Source organism: Barbus barbus, assembly GCF_936440315.1.
Source record: "Barbus barbus genome assembly, chromosome: 46".
Classification (NCBI taxonomy): Eukaryota; Metazoa; Chordata; class Actinopteri; order Cypriniformes; family Cyprinidae; genus Barbus; species Barbus barbus.
In genome coordinates this window covers 1,756,380-1,774,845 of record NC_136724.1, presented here as the reverse complement: position 1 = coordinate 1,774,845, position 18,466 = coordinate 1,756,380, and the positions used below count along the sequence as shown (strand labels likewise).

At 34.9% G+C, this 18,466-nt stretch overlaps 1 protein-coding gene across 2 annotated transcripts in view; it reads left to right on the top strand.

The window, feature by feature from the left end:
• The first annotated feature begins 5,642 nt into the window (after positions 1-5,642).
• LOC306864600 (integrin beta-1-like) overlaps positions 5,643-18,466 on the top strand; it is a 36,856-nt gene continuing 24,032 nt past the window's right edge. Inside the window, exon 1 of one of the 2 annotated variants that reach the window (XM_079408713.1) lies at positions 5,643-5,910. The gene's annotated coding sequence lies outside the window, so the exon portion shown is untranslated. The remainder of the gene's footprint in view (positions 5,911-18,466) is intronic. The other variant, XM_079408712.1, reaches the window with a different exon arrangement.

Below are 18,466 nucleotides of genomic sequence, written 5' to 3'. Positions count from 1 at the left end.
AAAAGAAAAAGTTATTTTTCTTTTGTTCATTTTTTTAGCTATAGATTTTAATCAGAATGACGTGCAAAGAGCATGCAGGTGTAAAGACAGGAGCAACCTGATGACAAGAGAAGCACTAGCCAGTGTTTAAAGTGTCCTTTTGACATATTTACATAATATAAATGTACACTTTTCATGTTTTTGAGGGCAAAAGAAGAACTGAATGTATTCAAATGAGGCACACAAGTGTCCATCATCCACCAGCAATTTCAGTATGTTTCTAACAAGCACAAACTACAGGGAATCTGATAGCAATGTCTGTGAACTTACTCTGTATTTATTTGATTAGTTATATTACAGCTTATTAATTCAAGTAATAACGAGCATATGTAATCACTGAAGAACTCCAGTAAATATTTCTCAGGGCTGAAAGTTAATTACTGTGTAGACACATGCCTTTAAAATGCTTTTGAGCATTTTACTGATAGGAAAAAGACACAGTTTAACGAACATGCTTGTTATTTTAGCAGGGCATCACACTATTTAGAGTCCCTTGTGGGGGGAAAAGTGCACTTAATTGTATTGAATGTGCACTTGTAGTCAACTTCAAATCTTAAAAGTATATTTTTAAAAAGCTATACTGAAGTATATTACTGAAAATGGCAATGCATTAGTTTAGAAACCGATTCTCACTATTAACTAGTAACTTATCAGCATGCATTTTACTAGCATATTGGCTGTTTATTAGTACTTGTAGAGCACATAGTAATGCCTTATTCTGTATGATCATATTATTAAGATCTCTTAATTCACCCAATACCTAAATTCATAAGTCGCTGGGTTTTTTTTGTAGTAATAGCCAAAAATACACTGTATGGGTCAAAATTATAAATTTTTCTTTTATGCCCAAAATCATTAGGATATTAATCATGTTCCATGAATATATTTTGTAAATTTTCTACCGTAAATATATTAAAACTTCATTTTTAACAACTTTAAAGGCGATTTTCTTAATATTTAGATTTTTTTGCACCCTCAGATTCCAGATTTAATGATTTAATTACATTCAGTTTGTACTTAAGTACATTCTTTTAAAGTATATTACTTATTATGTTAAAGTGTACTTCTTTTTCACAAGGGTAAGTTGCCACAGTGAGAAACTGCTATTTATTGACATAAACACCATCAGAAACACATTTGTGTGATTTGATATTTGACTCAGATCATACCGTGTTTGTGCCAGCTGACCCAGCCTGTGTTCTGAAACTCTCCAAAGCGTTTCTTTGTGTGTGAGACTGAAGCAGACGCCTGCAGGTGAATCCAGCATTAAACACAAGCTCTCTTTCATCACACAGCAGCTCCTCAAGGCTCCAGTTTATCGACCAAAACAAAACCAATCGCTGAGATATACAACATGAAGACAGTCAAGATGCAATTCAATGCATTCTTTCAGTTAAAACAGCTTTAATAAAAAAAAAAACATATATAGCTGGTTACACAAGCTTTGCTCTGAAATCTATTAGTTCTTTGCTCAGGGGCAACAAACAGACACACACACACAGAAGCATGGGAAAAATATGTATTTCCTCAAAGTTTTTTCATGCACATTTAGCTAAATCATTTAGTTTTAAAGTAAATCAATCAATATAGATCATAAACAAAATAGATAGATAGATCTATTACCTTGGAATTGGCTCAAAAAATATTTTTGTTTAAAATAAAAAAATACTTTCGTAAATGGTGCAAAATATGAATACAAAATTAGATTCAGGCCCTACATAAGTAATTTTACTTAAAATGACATCTGTTGTTTTAAGGTAGACCTATATCATTCCAAGGTTTTGGTGGTTTTGATGATGATGATGATTTATTTAGGCCTATTTAAGCTTAATATCTGACTTTTTTATGTCTAAATATAAGGGCATTTAAAAATGCTTACTTCATTAAAAAAAAAACACCATTGTCACATATTTAATATGTTTAATATGTAACAGAACCAGAATAATATTCTAATAAAAGTAATAATTTTCATATACTTTCTAAGACTGATGATCATGTAACTCGCATTAATCAACACTAGAGGACAGTGTTGTATTCGCAATAACACAATAACCCTCAAAAGCTCTAGTATCTTGAATTTATAACATCATTATAGACACACAATAGATGATAAATATGTTATTGAGCTGCTGTATCTTGTACTATGGTAAACTAGGTCAGTGAAGAATTTCATCTAAAAATGTGTTAGACCCTACTTGTAAAAAAGTTGAATAAAAGACGATTTATTATATCAGCCATGTGATAGTAAGACCCTATTGGTCCTAAAATCTAAAACAAAGTTATTTCAGTTTATTCTGCCTGACAATTTAATATATATATATATATATATATATATATATATATATAAAACATAATAATGGCAATATATACATATATATTTTGATTAATCGAAAATTTTACTTTTTTCTATGTATAAACTGTTTATGTAATAAAACATGTTTTCGTAGTTTGTGTTGTCCCTTATCAGTGCAAAATTATCACAAATTAAAAAGGATTCATGCCAATATTGTCCAAAATCCCACTTTTCTAGGGCGTTTCCAAATTTTTGGGGGGCAGTGTATATATATGATTTAAATGTATAACTATCAGTCCAAATAATACACATTAATATGGTATTTCATCTTAAAACCTGCAACATTTTTACTCCGTTTCTATCTGATGCACAGCAGACTGTGAAGTATTTCAGTATTCCGGCAGGAGTTCATTGCGAAAGCTGCATTGCCTCTTTTGGGCGTCTCTTTTTCTTCTGCTTATGTAATCATAGCAACCAAGGTTTTCTGGGTCTGTTTTTTGCACACAATACAGGATCATTTTCCATCATTCCTTTTAATAATGCAGCCACCCAATACTTTCAACATGAATCCTGGTTTCAAACCAGATTTTTTAATATCTCTCTCTGTGTCAGTTCTCTCCCTTAGACTTTCACTTCTCTTCTTTATTCCCTTTTCTTTAGAAGTTATACTTTATTTAAAGATATATTTTTATAGAGAGTCAGTTTTAGCAGTGTCCTTCAAAACTCATATACCAATATGAATCAACGTTTTCTTATTTGGTGTAAAAAAAATAAATAAAAAAAAACCTGTATAGATGCTAAAACTGTACCATTAATACAGTTATAATAAAAAAGACAAGACATGTTATTGAAGTCAGAGTGATACTATTGTTACAGCGGTTGGAGGAACATTAATACACTTCAACATACAGTACAATATTAGTCATTTTAATCAAATTAATTTATCATATTACTAGTATAATATTATAAAAATATATATATATATTATTTTAATTTACCACTCAGGGCTGAAGAACTGTAGAATGTCTCCCAGAAACATGAGAGACCTCAAAACACCACTGGACCGAAAATAAATTAATTTTCTTATTAATATTAATAGATGACAAGTACATTTCCTTTTGACTTAATAGAGTAGAAAGTTCCCTTAATCATGTGAGCTTTCTGAATGACTAAATGGAAACTAAAATTTAAATTTGAAATAAGATGTTTGCTAGAATAAAATATATACAAATGTTTTATTTTAGCATGATAACCAAATAATTACTAAAAAACAACAACTAAAATAACTAAAACTAAAATGATAAATAGAATTTATATATATATATTTACATACAGTATTTCACAGAAGTGAGTACACCCCTCACATTTTTGTAAATATTTTATTATATCTTTTCATGTGACAACACTGCAGAAATTATACTTTGCTACAATGTACAGTAGTGAGTGTACAGCTTGTATAACAGTGTAAATTTGCTGTCCCCTCAAAATAACAACACACAGCCATTAATGCCTAAACCGCTGTCAACAAAAGTGAGTACACCTCTAAGTGAAAATGTCCAAATTGGGCCCAATTAGCCATTTTCTCTCCCCGGTGTCATGTGACTCGTTAGTGTTACAAGGTCTCAGGTGTGAATGGGGAGCAGGTGTGTTAAATTTGGTGTTATCGCTCTCACTCTCTCATACTGGTCACTGGAAGTTCAACATGGCACCTCATGGCAAAGAACTCTCTGAAGATCTAAAAAGCAATTGTTGCTCTACATAAAGATGGCGTAGGCTATAAGAAGATTGCCAAGACCCTGAAACTGAGCTGCAGCACAGTGGCCAAGACCATACAGCGGTTTCGCCATGGTCAACCAAAGAAGTTGAGTGCACGTGCTCAGTGTCATATCCAGAGGTTGTGTTTGGGAAATAGACGTATGAGTGCTGCCAGCATTACTGCAGAGGTTGAAGGGGTGGGGGGTCAGCCTGTCAGTGCTCAGACCATACGCCGCACACTGCATCAAATTGGTCTGCATGGCTGTCATCCCAGAAGGAAGCCTCTTCTAAAGATGATGCACAAGAAACCCCGCAAACAGTTTGCTGAAGACAAACAGACTAAGGACATGGATTACTGGAACCATGTCCTGTGGTCTGATGAGACCAAGATAATCTTATTTGGTTCAGATGGTGTCAAGCGTGTGTGGCGGTAACCAGGTGAGGAGTACAGAGACAAGTGTGTCTTGCCTACAGTCAGGCACGGTGGTGGGAGTGTCATGGTCTGGGGCTGCATGAGTGCTGCCGGCACTGGGGAGCTACAGTTCATTGAGGGAACCATGAATGCCAACATGTACTGTGACATACTGAAGCAGAGACTGGGCCGCAGGGCAGTATTCCAACATGATAACGACCCCAAACAGACCTCCAAGACGACCACTGCCTTGCTAAAGAAGCTGAGGGTAAAGGTGATGGACTGGCCAAGCATGTCTCCAGACCTAAAGCCTGTTGAGCATCTGTGGGGCATCCTCAAACGGAAGGTGGAGGAGCACAAGGTCTCTGACATCCACCAGCTCCGTGATGTCATCATGGAGGAGTGGAGGAGGACTCCAGTGGCAACCTGTGATATATATATATATATATATATATAAAATTATTAGGCTATACATATATATATAATTATTATGCTATATATATATATATATATATATATATATATTATAATTATAATATAAAATAGTATTTATAATTTTATTATATATATATATATATATATATATATATATATATATATATATATATATATAGAATTGTGACAAAAACACACAACAAAATTACTAAAACTTTCTAACTAAAATCAAAATGATAAAAAATAAAAACACTGATTCAAAATATTAATAAAAACTATATTAATATCAGTAGTATCATTACCATATTATCATTAATACTAAAATAACACTGATCAGTATAACTACTTGTTTCTGAATCAAGTGGTCTTAACAGGGAAATTAATCAATCAATCCATTTTTTTTATCTCCTTTGAAAATAGCATGTAGCCAACATATTTACTTCAAATGTGTACCTTCTCATCTTATGCATTTTTTTTACAACAAATATCAATAAAATTAAATAATAACAATTCATAAAATATAGGGATTACACTTTAATAACCAAACAAACAGCATTCTCATTCATAATCTAATCGTTTGAACTTTCTTTGAGTTATTTAGTAGGCCTACTTAAAGAAAAAAGTACTTTTTATTGAGTGTTGGACTGAGAGGGCTCGTGACGTCATAAGGCAGAGCGGATGACGTCAGGAGGTATTTCCTGTAGGGGCGGGGCCTGTGTGAGCGTCTGCTGACCTCATAGTTTTTCATCAGCTCTTCTCTCAGCGCAAACACGTCGACGATAAACGCGGACTTTGAGGAGTAGTTCATTTCACAGCAGATGGACGCAGAATGGATTGTTTGGCGTGATTTGTTTTGACCGAAGGATTTAAGAGCAGCTCTTTAAGGGTTAAAGAGAAACTGAAGGATACACGTTGACAAAAGACCCCTATGAGGCTTCGAAAGTGAAGAGAGAAAACTAGTAATAAAAGCCATAAGGTAAAGTTACCGTCTGAATGAAAGGACGCATTTTCATCGGGGTTTTCTTGTACAGAACATGGTAAAGTGGTGTTTAAATCAGACGTGAGTGAAATGTGTGGCGTCTCGCAGATATTTTAGGAGCTTTATAAAAGCATCTTCTGTTAGGTTACTCCTAAAGCCTTTCACAGACACCCTATCACTGGCTGTTTACTTGTTTGGGGATTTCTAGCACACAACTGGGGGGAAAGGTTCGAAGGACACTTTTTCTGTTGTTTTGTTTCATGTTCCATCTGTTTTTTATATCAATATGAAAGCAGCACGTCTAAGTTACACTTCTGGCTTGGGAGAATAATCTTTATTAGCATTTTGTGAGTCGAGGGTTATTTAAAGTGGTTATTATTATTTATTTTTATTTTTAATACGGATTATTATTATTAGTAGTAGTAGTATTTAATTTCCACATTTGTATTTCTTAATCCAAGACTAAATAAAAAAAAAAAAAAAAAGAACTATGACATATGTGTGACCCTGGACCACAAAACCAGTCATAAAAATTTAGATCTGGAAGCTGAATAAATCATCTTTCCATTGATGTATGGTTTGTTATGATAGGACAATATTTGGCTGAGATACAACTATTTGGAAATCTGGAATCTGAGGGAGCAAAAAATATATAAATATTGAGAAAATCTCCTTTAAAGTTGTTCAAATGAAGTTCTTAGCAATGCATATTACTAATCAATAATTATGTTGTATTACGGTGCTATTTACGGTAGCTAAAATATCTTCAAGGAACATGATCTTTACTTAATGTCTTAATGATTTTTGGCATAAAGAAAATCATCATTGTGACCCATACAATGTGTTTTTGGCTATTGCTACAAATATACCCCAGCGACTTTTTTGTGGGTTTTGTGCTCCAGGGACACATATAACATCGAAAGTGTCATTTTACAATCAAATCTAGAGCTCAAGCGGTAGGTTTCATGTTGAACTTGGGTAACACTTTTCTACTTAAACAATTCTCACTATAGTTGCTTATTAGCATGCCTATTATTAACATATTGACTGTTTATTAGTACTTATAAAGCACATATTCTACATGCCTAATCATACCCAATACCCAAACTTAACAACTACCTTACTATTAATAAGCAGCAAATTAAGATTTTATTGAGGTAAAAGTCATAGTTAATGTTTTGTTTATTGTAAGAATTGGTCCTCAAAATAAAGTGTGACCAGAACTTTATTTGGACTTTGAAAAATCGTAGAATTAGTTTTCAAATCATAGGCATTGTATAAATAAGCAATGAAATGAGAAATAAACAAAAAGAAGTACTTTGAGCTTAATAGCTTACATGACTATGTAATGGATTTGCTCATCTGTTTTCTTAGGTAAATGCATCTAGCCACTATCCAGTATTTAAACACAGCCCATGGTGTTTATCTGGACTAACTATACTGTACAGAATGACTGTATACTGTATCTACAGACGTTTCTCCTTTTACTGTATAACTAGGGTTCATATTGGACACAAATGGAGAACATGAGTGAGAGAAACACACACAAAAGATATCTGTCATGGTTTGTCTACAATCAGTTTCTCAAATATGACCGAAGCAAGTCTGCTTCCTAAAGCTGACATGTTCCTTTGAAACGTCAATACTCCAGGAAACAGTCTGCATTGATTCATTGGATGCAGTGACATCCTTATTTAATCTAAAGAGGACGTCTGGCTACTCTGTCCTTTAGAACAACCTTGCGTCTGACAGCAGAGGAGCTTTTTTAATCAAGTAAATGGCGTAAGACTCAGTGTAGGTGGAATAAATCAGATGTGTGGTCAGTAGCATCTGTTCGCTGACAGTACGTGACCTCTGACCTTCACAACAACTGCTAGACAGAAAAAAATGAATTGTTGGACCTTTAACCAGCGACTCCTTTTGACAGATAAGTGCTGAGCAGTTGTGTCATCTCTGAGAATGAATACACAATCCTGTGATGTGTTTCTGCTTTGTTGGTTATTTAAAATAGTTTTGCATATGAAGGTATCACTCATGATTCTAACTTTAAATTAGTGGTTAGTTTTTCTTGTGAAGCTTAAGTGCAAATGCAAAGGAAAGTGTTGGCGTTTTGATTCATGCTGGACACATGTCTGGTCCAACATGTTAAAATTCATATGCTTATTTTTCTACAAAACTCATTTCATATATATACTTTAGATCAAAAGCTCTTTGAAGATCATGCAAAGCATACATTTTGTCGAATGTGTGTCCAAACTTTCCATTGGTGCATTTCTTGTGTAGGATGTAGATAATAATGCTTTAGTGTTAGTCTTATTCAAGCACTCTTGTCAGTTCTGATCTTAGTAAAAATATTCATAGGAACGGATCCAGTCATTGTTTTCCAGACCTTGTTTGGCAGTCGTTGTGAACCAGGCTTTGGCCCTGAATCCATGGATTCAAAAAATATAAAATACAGATTAAAGGATTAAAAAAAAAAAGTAAATTCTGTCATTGTTTAGTTATGTTATTCTAAACCAATGTCCACCTTTTTCCTTCACCCCATGACGCTTTGCATGAATAATGGAAGTAGCTTCCACTAAACAGTAAGTAATCAGTAAAAGTTTTGCTCTATGAACACAATAATAAACTGAGTACAATGAGGTGAGATTACTCACTCTTCAACCATCCAACATTTAAAAGTGTAAAAGCATTACGAATTACTTTCAACATGGCCCTGGACTTTTGCACAGAGCAGCCCACCACTCCATAAACCCACCATTAGAGCTTATTAGAGCTATTTTTAACACCACTTAATATACAAATATCAAACAATACAGAAATAAAAAAAATAAAAAAAAAATATATATATATATATATATATATATATATATATATATATATATATATATTATCATTAACATTAATGAATGACTGTCATACTTCTTTACATTATAATTTGTCTTTCCTTGTGTATATGCCAATTTGTAAATAATATTTTGGAATGTGCAGAATGTGGACTGTTTTTATTGTGCCTTTCAATTGCTTGACAAGAGTTTATATATACAGTGCCCTCCAAAAGTATTGGAACAGTAAAGACAAAATTGCTCTGTTGGCTGTGGAGTCAAGACATTTACAAATATGATTAAAAGATGAATATGAGACAAAACTACAGAATGTCACAGTTTATTATTACACAGATGTTTTAGCAGCTAAGAAGTTCAGCACTTTTAGAGTTCATCCCTCTATCTGATGTGAGCATAAGTATTGGAGCAGTTGCCTCACAGGTCTTTCTAAGTGATCAGCTGTGTCCTGCTGCATTAATTCTTCAGATATTAAAAGCAGGGAATGTGTCGTATCAGTTATATACATTACTTCTGTATTCTGAATCCTGCATTCGATGATGATACACACAAACCAGGATGAAGACGAGGGAGCTGACTTTGAGAGAAAAGCAAGCAATTTGGATGCTAAAAGAAAAGAGGAAGTCAGTTAGAACAAAGGGCATGGAGAAATCAAGAGTTTGGAAACCACCAGCAACCAGGGCCAGCGCAAAATTCCCGGTGAGCAGCGCAAAACAGCTGGTGTGTGTACTGTACAGCTATTAGTACTCAGGGCTTAATCTGAACAAACCCGGTACGGATCCGGTGTTGTGCCTATTTTCGACTCCCTGCCAAATTATTACCCCCCTCGTTGAAATCGCTACCTGATTGCTTAATCCTAACCCCACCCCTAATCCTAACTCCTCCCCCACACCTAACCCTAAACCTAACAATAGGGGGGTAATAATCTGGCAGGGGTCAGAATTCAGCACTACACCGGCACCTCCGAATTCCAATCATCTCATCCCCTTTCTCCAATGAAAGACGTTTGGGTCAGGGTTATTATAGTTTTGCATTTTTAAATTCATTTTTAAAATAATATTGCTTTCAGTTTTCCCTATAAATTTCAGTTTTGTTTTAATTTTTTATTTTGTGAACAGTTTTCTAGCCTATAGTTTTTATACAATTTAATTTCCGTTTTAATTTAAGTTTTAGTAATTAAAGTTTAGCTAATTAACAGCACACTTCCAGAGCGCAGCCCAAAGACATTTTAAGTTTATTGACGCAAACCACTAGCAACACAAAATTAAAGCATGCTGAGATTGATTAGAAAACGATTGTTTTTGATTATTTTATTTAGGTGCTGTTGGTTTCGCTTTGTTGTAGTTTTTCATTTATTTTTTTTTTTTTTTTTTATATATTCTTTCTTTCTTTATTGCCTAAATGCCTTTATTTTCGTCAAATATGCCTACAGTTCTTAATACAATATATTTTACCGTTTAGGCTATACAACTTCCATTTAAACTCGTTTAACAAGCATTTTAGAAGGAAAAATAAAACATTTAATAGTCGCAAAAAGATCGTTTAGGTGACTTGGCTTTGCATAAAATAAAATGGTTTACATTTTTATAGATTAAATGAAACAAACCTATATTTGGCCAAAGAAATAAGTCAGCAGCACTGACAACTGCTCTCACCCGAAGAGAATATATATCTGCTCGCACTCATTGCAAACACAAACGCTGGGTTGTTGCGACTGTCCTATAGGAGCTGCGTTACACAAAAACTACCCAAACACTAAAAAATGTTGCTATAAAATAACCGTTATTTTTAGAGTATAGGTGCACACTATAAAAGCAACTGATGCAAGCTGGTAATCACTTAAGTGGGTCAACCAAGTGGTCAACCTTACTCTCCATCCTCTGAAAGAACGGATGAAACGCGCTCACGGAAAACGCTCGAGAAACAGTATCTCTTTTGCGGCTTGGTACACTTTCAGCTCGTTTTTTTTTTTTTTTTTAGTCTTGAGCAAGAGACTGTACCACATTCATATTACATGATTTGACTGATTTTTACGTAGAGAGGGTGACAGCGCACCACATTTAAAGAAATGATTATTCATGTTTTCATAACCGCTGGCCAAATTCAAAAAAGAAACTAAAACATCTTTGCAAGCAAGGGGACCCCCAGTTGTTTCGGGGGCCCTACGCAGCTTGCGTATTCTGCATATATAGGGAGAATCGGCTCTGAGAGTAGCCTATTGGCGCCGCTCAGGTGGTGGGCGGTGCAGGAGCGGCATTACTATGAAGCAAAGTTCATTTCGATTTAGAATAACTAAGGGGTGATAACTTGTTGATATGAGTGCAATAATTCCAAAGGAATGTCCAAAAGATAAACTAAAATGGTGGAGGTGGTGTCATGGCATGGGCATGCATGGCTGCCTCTGGAACAGGCCCTCTCAACTTTACTGATGACTTAATGTATGATGACAGCAGCAGAATGAATTTGGAAGGGGACAAAACCATCTTGCCTACCAATATTCAAGAAAATGCCACCAGATTCATTGGGAAGTGCTTCATATTGCATCAGGACAATGACCCAAAACACCCTGCAGTTCAGTCAAGGAATTTATAAGAGCAAAGAAATGGAAAGTGTTAGATTGCCCAAGTCAATCTCCAGATTTAAATCAGATTGAACATGAATTTCAGCAGCTGGAGAGGAGAGTAAAGGCAGAAACTCCCCAAAACAAGCAACAATTGGAATTGTCTGCATTAAAGGCTGGGAAAAGTATTTCAAAGGATGAGAGCAAGAGTCTGGTGATGTCTATGGGTCACAGACTCACTGCTGTGATTGTGTGCAAGAGATCTGCAACTAAATAATAGCTTTTAATCTTTTATATCTGCCTTATGTTCAACTGTCCCAATACTTATGCTCACATCAGATAGAGGGATGGACTCTAAAAGTGCTGTTCTTTTTATTTGGTAAAACATGTGTTGAAACGGCTAATAATAAAATGTGACATTATGTAGTTTTGTCTCATATTCATCTTTTAATAATATCTGCAAATGTCTTGACTCCACAGCCAACAGAGCAATTTTACATTTATATAATTTTATTTTTATATATTTATATATTTTATATTTTGTATTTTTATCAATTTTGTATTTATACAATTTTATATATATTGCAAATATATAGAAAAAATAATAATTTATTTCTGTGATCTGCAGCTGTATTTTCAGCATCATTATTCCGGACTTCAGTGTCACATGATCTTCAGAAATCATAATAATATACTGATTTGCTCGAGAAACATTTCTGATTGTCAATGTTGAAAACAGTTGTGCTGCTTCATATTTTTGTGGAAAATGTGATACATCACCATTCAGTCTGGAGTAAGATTTTAAAAAATCAATACTTTTATTCAACAAGGTTGCATTAAATTGATTTAATTGACAACAAAGATATACTTATTACAAATTATTTATGTATAAAAATGCTGTTCTTTAACTTTGTATTCAACAAATAATCCTGAAAAAGTTAATGTCACAGTTTCCTCAAAAATATTAAAAAACAAAAACAGTTTTCAATATTGATAATAACAAGAACAATTATTAATAACTGAGCACAAATAATAATTGAAAATAATCAAGTAGCAAATTGGGGGGGGGGGGGGTATTTGATGGTAGGTTTATTTGAACAGTGAGTGACAGAATAACAACAACAAAACAATCCCAAAAAACGATTTTTCATTTTAATGAGTGAAATAAGTATTTGATCCCCTATCAATCAGCAAGATTTCTGGCTCCCAGGTGTCTTTTATACAGGTAAGGAGCTGAGATTAGGAGCTCTCTCTTAAAGGGAGTCTCAGGTTGTTTCCTGTATAAAAGACATCTGTCCACAGAAGCAATCAATCAATCAGATTCCAAACTCTCCAGCATGGCCAAGACCAAAGAGCTGTCCAAGGATGTCAGGGACAAGATTGTAGAGCTACACAAGGCTGGAATGGGCTACAGGACCATCGCCAAGCAGCTTGGTGAGAAGGTGACAACAGTTGGTGCGATTATTCGCAAATGGAAGAAACACAAAATAATTGTCAGTCTCCCTCGGACTGGGGCTCCATGCAAGATCTCACCTCGAGGAGTTTCAATGATCATGAGAACGGTAAGGAATCAGCCCAGAACTACACGGGAGGATCTTGTCAATGATCTCAAGGCAGCTGGGACCAGTCACCAAGAAAACAATTGGTAACACACTACGCTGTGAAGGACTGAAACCCTGCAGCGCCTGCAAGGTCCCCCTGCTCAAGAAAGTACATGTGCAGCCCGTCTGAAGTTTGCCAATGATTCAGAGCAGAACTGGGTGAAAGTGTTGTGGTCAGATGAGATCAAAATCAAGCTTTTTGGCATCAACTCAACTCAACATGTTTGGAGGAGGAGGAATGCTGCCAATGACCTCAAGAACACCATCCCCACCGTCATACATGGAGGTAGAAACATTATGCTTTGGGGGTGTTTTTCTGATAAAGGGACAGGACAACTGCACTGCATCAAAGGGATGATGGACAGGGCCAGGGCATTAAAAATGGGTCGTGGATGGGTATTCTGGCATGACAATGACCCAAAACACACGGCTACAACAAAGGAGTGGCTGAAGAAGAAGCACATTAACTCTTTCCCCGCCATTGACGAGATATCTCGTCAATTAACAGACAGCGCATCCCCGCCATTGACGAGTTTTTACGGAAATCCGTGTTCTAGGTATATTACAGTAAGGAAAGCCTTAGCGCATGTCCTGAATGAGTTATGGGACTTTCGGGTCTTACAGGTCCGAATACAAGACGATCGGCATAAATGGAAGGATCAGAGAAAATGTAGATCATATATATGTAGATCATGTTTTGACCATTTTGAATCTGATCGGGACGAAGTAGTCAGTGAGAGAGATGCCTTTACAGACACTGAATGTGTGCAAACCTGCTGGCCAAGTAAAAAACACCTCTGACCTCTGTGATTGCCAACAAGGGTTTTGCCACCAAGTACTAAGTCATGTTTTGCGAAGGGGTCAAATACTTTTTTGACTCATTAAAATGCAAATCAATTCATAACTTTTTTGAAATGCGTTTTTCTGGATTGTTTTGTTGTTATTCTGTCTCTCACTGTTCAAATAAACCAAAATCATTTCTTTGTCAGTGGGCAAACGTACAAAATCAGCAGGGCATCAAATCATTTTATTAGAATGACTTCTGAAGGATCATGTGACACTGAAGACTGGAGTAGGCCTAGATGCTGAAAATTCAGCTTTGATTACAGAAAAAAAAAACATTTAAACATTAAACCATTAAAGATGTACATTAAAATTTCGTATTAATAACTTTCCTAATCACGGCACTTGAAAGCGAAAGTCTGCAGATTTACGTTGTTCTAGAGTAAGTTTGAGAATTTGAGTTTTTTTTCATAGTTTTTAAAAAAAACAATTAGACACGTGAAATTACGTAAGAAATATAACTATATACAAAAATTCACTGTTATCTTATGTCGGCTGAAAATGGCTACGTTAATGTTTCTGTACACTGTGGCAAATAATGCAAATGGCATTAAATCTGAGAAATTCGAAAAGGCCAGTAGTACTTTGCATCCCTGAAAATAAATGTCTGTCGTTTAACATTTTTTTGAAAACAATTGGCAAATATTGCTAAATTGTCTCATCATGTTTATCCTACATCTTACCTCAGCTCACATCAAATGCTGCAGCCGGGCAGCTCAGCTCAGCTTCTGTGAAGTGTGAACAGTCTTCTTCGATTTGATTGGCTAAAACATTTTGACACTGGCGAGCGCTTTTGAGCCGCTGCGGTTAACTCAAATGGGCTGCGTGGTCCATTCACCTGGGCCGATGGATGGATATAGGCTACATACATTTACTATAATCCATTCTTTATATTTACACGATGGGCCGACCCACATTGTACAGTGGCCCACCGGGAAAACTCCCGGTGCTCATCGTGCTCCAGATGGCCAGTCCGCCGCTGGTTTCAGCAGACTGAAAAGAGCTCTTGCCATAGATATTCTTGTTATATTACGTCACATTAAATTACCAAGAGTTGCAATATTTTCCTGACTTCTGAAAATAAAACATGAAGGACAATGAACAGCTCATTCAGTCAAACTGACAGAAAAGGATTATTTGTAGCGCTCCCTTATGAATTAAAGTGATTTGTTTCAGGACCAAACCAGAAGTGCCTCCCATCATTTAAAATGCTGTAGGCTCATGAGGAAAGGGTGGATAATTATCTTTCATGAAATACAAATTTTTTTTCCCGTTACTAATACACTTTAGTTTCTCTACCCATTTTCTGATATTGTTTCTTCTTGTAGACCATATTGTGCTGCCTAAAAATGTCTTCCTCTCACAAAGGTTGCATGTTGTTCTCAGTGTCTGATTCTTTATTGTAGGGTTGTTGTAAAGATGTCAGACTTAAATCTTGAAACACACATGATTGGAGGAACTCAAATTTTCTTTGGCTTTACATTTCTTTACATTTGGCTTTTCAGATAATTCCTCTTCGGTATTCATTAATGCTTGTATTTTGGCTTATAAAGGATTGCAATCTGTGACTGTGGGCACATTTCTTTTAAACTCTGTTCTCAAATGTATGTTTTCATGTTGTGATAAAGGAGCTCAGAATGTGTCTATCTCAGTTCCACTGGTAAAATCTCTTGTTTGATGTTGGTCTGGAAAACAGGACCCTGTCTAATCTGATCTACTTTTTGTCCCCTCCCTATTTCCTTCGAGCCGTCTGCTCTTGGTTCTCATTGCTCTTACCGGTCAGCCAATGTGAAAGAACCTTTCTTTGCCGGTGTACAATGTAAGCAGTATTCATGTGAGCCAGCGGAGGTCACACAGTAAATTAGCTTGAAATTGACCTGCAGTGGCATGTGGTCTATGCAGTATTGTGTAGCTGGTCTCTCAACTCTCTTCTTGCCAGTCTGTCATGGGTAAAAATGCTGAGTGAAGGGAATAGAACACGAAGTGCTTGCAGTAAATGCTTATATGCTAAATATTTCCATATGTTAGCAGCTACATCATTCAGCTTAAATTTTAAGGTGTACCGTAATTCTTACTTTTAAAATGAGCATGAATAGGTTTGTTAAGGTCGGTCTTTGGGTAAGTAGATGGCCTGTAGTAACATTAGTTTGGGAAAGTTTTGAATCCATTGTGCACAGTGAACAGCTGGTGTTGTACAGCTGTGGGTAGAAATGCAGAACCATTGGGACACATCTGCTAAAAAAAAGAAAACCAGTTACAAAGTGAGACATTATATTCTTCCTCATCTGAGATAAATTCTCACCAAACAGGAAGGTTAATCTTAATTCATATGCCCTCATGTGAACTACTTTCAGATCGGTTTAATGTCACTGGAAGTCATTCATCTCACATTGAAAATGACTGGAAAGAAATCAATCTCCGAACAACAAGATAGGGCTTTTGTACTTAGAAAGTTCCTGTATGGAGAATGCTGCATTGCATATAGAATTATTCAGTCTAGTCTCATTGTTTATACATAGGTATTTATATGTAACCAGTTACACAAACATACTTTTGGAATTAATTAATAAATTTTATGTATATTGTGATGGATGCTGAAACCTAAAATATGGAAGGAATGACAGCATCTAAAAAGTAAACAGTAGAAATATTAAATATTTACAAAACCTTTACATCACAATTATATTTATATTGCTACATTTTCACAGTTTTGTAGGTATAAATGTAAAAAACCTAATAGGCAGAAAAAATGTACAGTGGCAATAATTTGTAACCATGCACCATTATATAGATACATACAATATCCACCTGAAATATGAAATATGACATGTCCCATGAGAACCAAAAATCATGTGATGACATACATTGGTCATAACAATTCTTGAGGCGACAAATATATAATTTTTGAAGATTGCATGATTTAGAGTTGCTACTGAGGTTGTAGATGAAGATCGTTGAATAAAAACTTGATGGCTTCATGTGGATTTGGATTACAGTGTAAGAATAAAAGATTGTTTATGATCCTTTAATGTTGCCTTTTGGGCAAATTTCATGGTCATTTTTTGAGTTATAACACATTCAGAAAACTGCAATAAAATATTACATAATTATAGTTAAATGATTACAGAATTTTTATTCATTTTAAGGCTTTAAAGTGTAGTCTTGTTTACCATGTAATCCTTTGAAACAAGTTTGCACCAGAAGACTGAACAGAATTAAGTGATATAATTTCAATTTCAGTAAATGAGTAAACTGAATTTAATAAAGCCGAATGAAAACATAATCTTCGTGATAGTCAACAACATTGATTTCAACCAATTATTTGCAATTGAGTTAAATATTTGATTAAAAAAAAATAAGGACTTGCTAAATTTGTGCATTTGCAAATACGTATAAGTTTTGCTGTCATTACATGAATACTGTACATTTTATTGTCTATGGTATGAAAATGTAGGTCCATAAGTTTTAGTCAGAGGTTCAGTCTCCAGTTTTGAAATACTTAAATAAATAAATAAAAATGAGTTATTACTGTTGTCCCAGGAAACCAATTCCCTGCATCTTTCATCTTCTACATCTTGTATCCTGTTTAGCTGTGTCACAAGATAGATAATGTGTGTGACGTGTATGTATATGTTTCATGTCACAGTCCTCATCTCCTGTTGGTTTATGATTTGTGATAACGACCACCTTACTTGTTCAGTTTTGTTTTACTGCCCAAAATTAGACTGACCAAGAGACCAATACAGATCTTAGATAAAACCGTCCATTTCCTCTAAACTATTATAAGCCTCCCGATCTACCGAGACACTGACAGCTCTGCTACGCCTGTAATAGTGACATTTTACAACCAGGGTCTGTAGCTTAACGCTAGTTAATGCAAGAAACTATGGATAAACAATAAATTCATAAATTTGAAATGAACAATAGTATTTAGCAATAAACATTAACCTACATTAATAAATGTTAGACAGATTGTAGTTCAGTGTTGACACAGTTAATTAAAACTAAGTTTAACTGTACCGCTGTAACCTGTTGGCTTGGCACTGAACTGCTTTACCCTTGTACAACTGAAAGGTTTTGTTCAGAAGTGTTATTGTCCTCTGAGTCAGCCCCTCCATTACAGTGAATTATTCATTCATATTCAATAATAAAAATGATAGATGAGCATGTGACTGCGTCATTTTCCAACCACTTAAATCATGTGATTGTCCTCGGCGATGCATCGACCTGGTGGAATATGAGTCAGATCAGTTCGAACCTGAAGGGGATTCACTATGAAAGAGAAACAGCACATAAAATTGTTCATTTGTTAATTTATTGCACATTTCTCAATTAAACGTATTCATATATGTTCAATGCCAACTGCTTGTATATATGTGTGTGTGTATGTATGTATGTATGGATATATATATATATATATATATATATATATATATATATATACATACATACATACATACATATGTAGCAATAGCTAAAAATACATTGTATTGGTCAACATTATTAATTTTTCTTTTATACCAAAAATCATTAGGTTATTAAGTAAAGATCATGTTCCATTTTCTCAGTATTTAGATTTTTTTGCAATCAAAAAATCGGCCAAGTATTGTCCTCTCCTAACAAACCATACATACATGGAAAGATTATTTATTCAGCTTCAGATGATGCATAAATCTCAATTTCGAAAAACAGACCCTCATGACTGG